At 32.3% G+C, this 4,696-nt stretch overlaps 1 long non-coding RNA gene across 1 annotated transcript; it reads left to right on the top strand.

Annotated features, from left to right (window-relative positions):
* Window positions 1–91: 91 nt before the first annotated feature.
* On the top strand, window positions 92–1,995 carry LOC114754328 (uncharacterized). The gene is made up of 2 exons (XR_003741153.1): window positions 92–237; window positions 1,418–1,995. It is a non-coding gene; the product is annotated as an uncharacterized LOC114754328 (long non-coding RNA).
* The last annotated feature ends 2,701 nt before the right edge of the window (window positions 1,996–4,696 follow it).

Here is a 4,696-nt window from a genome sequence, read left to right as displayed (position 1 = left end):
TTGAATTTCTGGCCTTTGATGTTGAGTGAAAAAGCATGCGGCATTTGTTGTGCTAATGTGGTTGGTTTTTCAGCTCTAATGATAAACTTGACATATTTGATGAACAGGCTGTTACACAACCTGACTCAAGCGCTACAGAGTGCTGGTTTAGATCTCTCACAGGCTAGCATTTCTGTTCAAATTAATCTTGGTAAGCGGGCAAACAAAGGACTTGGCTGTGGGACATCTACTTCTATGGTATTATAACTCGCTCTTAAATGTGACAAGATTATTATTCTTATTCTACCGTACATTGTTGGCGTTATGGTATTGCCTACTTGCTGGAAACGTGTCTTGGGAAAACATGAATATTCAATACGCTTGGGTATGTCCGTATACCCATTATAAATTTAATCTATTGACAACTATGGCCTCTTCATTTTTCAACCCTAATTCCTCATTTCTGTTTGCTGTTGCCACCTTATCCGTCCTCTACCGTCCGCCCTCCTTCCTTAGCCTCTGTTGTCTCCATCATCTTTTGCCTGCGTCTTCATCTCTCAACCTCTCCCTTAATGGCTTTGGCCTCAAATCTGCTTGTGGCTTCACACATTGTGAAGTTTCAGCGTATGGTGATGGCAACAACATCGATGGATGACAGAGCAATGACAATCATTGAACCCTATGTCTTCCCTCTCCCCACCTTCTATTATTGCTTCCCTCTTTCACTTTTGCTGATCAATCACTGACCCGCCGCCTGACTAAGAATGAAGCTATATCACCACCCAAGCTGCCATCTCCTCCTCCTCCATCACTCCTCACATCAAAGTGAATGAGTTTTTCCATTTGAGTGTTTTACTGTGATTGTTGCTGGGTTTGGTTTTGCTGGTCGTGGAAGTTTTCCTGATGGATTTTTTGATGGTGGATGGGTTTTGGTTGGAGGAATTTTTTTCTTCCTGAGAAGGGTATTTTAGTAATTTCATATTATAATTACTTTTCCCAATTAAAAACTATGCAAGACTTCTATGTTATCCCAGACATGTTTTTAAACTCCACTTTCACTTCCCATCAAATACCCGAGTATACCAAACAGGGAAAATATGTATTAACATTTTGATGACAAATGTTTATTTTAGTTGGTGTGTGAGATACCAACTGAAGATTTTAGATGACTTGTTGTGATTGGTCTGACAGAGTTAGGCTCTGATTTTTCTAACTTAGAAAATGGACCGATACACTGATAAGATACATTAAATTATGAACTTCAATATTTGTGTTTTAAACTTAAACTAGTTTTAGGACTTAATAGTATGTAAACTAGAAGTAGGTTCTTTTTTTTTTTTTTTTGCCAACGTAAATTAGAAGTAGATTACATGTTAGAAAACTTAATACTCTAATGCTTGCATTTTAGCTTAGGCTAACATCTCGTTTTGTTGTGCAGAATCATGATAATATGCCATCTAGCAATCAAGCAATGGCACAATTTAGAGATGCAGGCAACGGAGAAGACACAGATCAAGCTCAGAAGAGGCTGAAAACGTAGAGAATGATTTATGAGCCTATATTTCATCCAGAATTCCCCTAGCTTCTTTCTGACATGGCATATCTGTCGAGGTTACTGTACATCCTTCCTTTGGGTTTGTGGATTTTCACCCATTCATGAAGTTCCTTTTAGAACTACAAGCCTTAGAACTCACTATTATTGGTGGGGATATTGAGGTTTCTTATGGTGTAGGTATGCCATCTGTTTTCTAGATTGATTGGTACATATAATTAATTCATCACTGTTATTGAGCTTTCGGGGTGGGAATTTTATCAATCTGTTAGGTCCTTGCTACGTACGGTTAAGGGAGACTCCTTGTAATGCAGTCTTTCATAAACTCTGCAGTGAAGGCGGGGGGAGTGGATTTAATTTCAGAGGATGTCATTTGGTAATAATCTTAATTATGCCCTACAACTTTTCAAGCGAGCTAACTGAGTTTCATTCCATTGGCTTGCAAATGTACGGCGGCAGTAAAATTTGCGGAATTTTTCTTTTTAATATAGCTATGTAAATAGGTCATATGAGATTTAATGGTGATTCTCCTAAAAGCGTCTTTTAAATTCACACGTATTCAAACTTGAATCCCGTATTTGAGCAGCAAAAGTCCATTTTCCTAGAACCAGTGGTGAACTTATAATGATTTAGTGCTCTTAGTTTAAGTAAATGGATAATACTCTTAATGATTTTTAATATAAGACTTATTGAACTAATTTGATTATATTAAGAAAATTATGAGTTAGTTAATTAATTATAAGAAATATGATTTTTTTAAACATTATAATTATTTTTCCTAATATTTTTCTTTTTCTTACTTAATTGTGGTTAATGGATTATTTATAAGGTTAATTTAGAAAAAATTGATAAATATAATAAATATGTTTTATATTTAGAATCAAAATTGATTTAAAATTAAGTATTATATTAAAAACCCAGAAGAGAGCAGTATTTGACAATACTTCTGTGTTTGATATGAGAGAAATGGAGGGTATGAGAGGAGAAAAAAAATTTAATGAGCTTAATCTAAAATTTTTTTGGAGAAATAAGGTTTTAAAATTTTAATAAAGAGAAACTGTAAGATAAAAAGTGATAAAAATTACTTAAAAGCTTTTAACAATGCTACTTTAATTTTTTAAATCAACTTCATTAAAACTTCTTCTTTCTTTCTTTTCTTCTTCATTTCTCTCATAGCGAACGGAGCCTTAAAAAGCTCCAATTTAATCATCATTCTTATTGAGCCACTAGAAAATACTCTTCTGGTTCTATTTATAAGGTACTTTCAACATGTTTCACACATACTAAGAAAAATATTAAACTGCATTAACTCTTTATTAAAATAAAGTAACTTTCTAACTTTACTCTTATTTAATATATACCTTTTTCTAAAAAAAAACTATCTACACTATAATAAATGAAGAATAATATGATACATTTATGTTAAAAATTTAATGAAGTGACTTATAAATAACAAAAAATTTTTTTTTTCTCTACTTTATAAATAAGACTAGCGAAGTACTGTGAAATTGAACACTTGAAAGAAAAACCCAGTATTGTATTGTCAGATAGGAAGCAATGTTTTCAAGTGCTGTTGAAATTCAAGCATGTGGCAAATTGTGAGCAACCAGCTAGATTTAGGAATTCAAGAGAGGCCTTCTTCCCTGGCCAACGAAATTCATGGAAGGTTTGGTCAAATAATTCATTTGGAATACTGATAAGATTTGTGCAGTTTCTCAAATTCAGGTGCTTGAGCCTTGGAAGCAGCACAATAGACGAATCAAGCCGCGATAATGAAGTACATCCTTCGAAATTTAACCTCCCTAGATTTGTGAGCAACACAAAATGTGGCAGCTTCTTTAAATATTTTGAGCCAGAGAGGTTCAAGCTTCTCAAATTTGGCAACCATATCTGAGTAAAGCGATCAAACAATAGTTGGTGCCTGTTTGGGAGCACAGTAATTACTAATTCGTCTCTTATTATAAAATCTTTGTAACTAACTTGCACACTTAAAAAAACAGTTAAAATTAGTTAAAAGTAATTACTCCTCCGGTCCTTATTATAAGACCCAATTTGACTTTTTATTTGGTCCTAATTATAAGACCCAATCCATTTTCTCTCTTATATTTATGCATTTTTTTCAAGATAATCCTTCTAATAATGATAGTTTTAGCCAATATACTTAATTAGCAAGGATATTTTAGGAATAACAACACTTATTTATTATAAATAACCAACTTAACTTACTTCCTTAATCTCCTCAAATAAGTCAATTGGGTCTTATAATTAGGACCAGAGGAGTAATATGTAGTAAATACAATTTTTTTAAATATACCCCTATATATAAATAGATAAATATGAGAGAGTAATAATAAGATAAATGAAGAAAGGGAATGTATTAAATGCATTAAACTAGGGGTAAAATAGGTAATAATATATTAAATGTTCAGACAAACTTAAAAAGGATCTTATAAAAAGGGACAAACCTATTTAAAAAATTGGATTTTATAATAAGAGACGAAGGGAGTATCTATCATGACCTTTGTTTTGGCCTACACCCATCTAAACACTCATATTTTGGTTAAATCAATTATGAAATCATTAACCAAACACCTATATTTTGATTAAAATTAATTAGATATCCTCCACCAAATACAATTCTTTTTTATCAAGACTAATATCATTATTGGTTCTTACACTTCGATCAAATTTTAGTTTTGATCTTATAATTTTAAATCGTTGGTTTTGTTCCCTATACTCAGTATAAGTATAGGTACCAAAATTAAAAATCGTTAAAAATATAAAGACAATTTCTTATAAAATAACTGTGTTTTTGGGTTGATAATTGATTTTAACAAGTACTAGTATAACTCCCAAGACATGTTAGATTTTGAATCAAGAAATATGACATTCTTCACCTTTTCACACGTCCATAGTTCTGTGCTGCTGCTATCAGACATGACTAGTTCCACAAGTTGATGAGGTTGAAAATTTGAGGGCAAAAAAGTAAAAGGATATTTATGCCATGAAATATATCTCAATGAATTAGAAAGAAAATAAATATTTCCAGAAAAAATTATTTTATGAAAAATAAGGAGCCTAAGATTACTCATTTTCCATAAACTTTCAGCTTTCAACGGACGGCCTTTCGGATATTCTTCATTCAAGATCACTGTAGCTTGATTG

The sequence above is a fragment of the Neltuma alba genome, unplaced genomic scaffold (assembly GCF_004799145.2).
Source record: "Neltuma alba isolate B1F8T4 unplaced genomic scaffold, ASM479914v2 tig00001237_pilon, whole genome shotgun sequence".
Lineage (NCBI taxonomy): Eukaryota > Viridiplantae > Streptophyta > Magnoliopsida > Fabales > Fabaceae > Neltuma > Neltuma alba.
The sequence above is the reverse complement of the archived record's forward strand: the minus strand, read 5'-3'. Positions and strand labels throughout refer to the sequence as shown.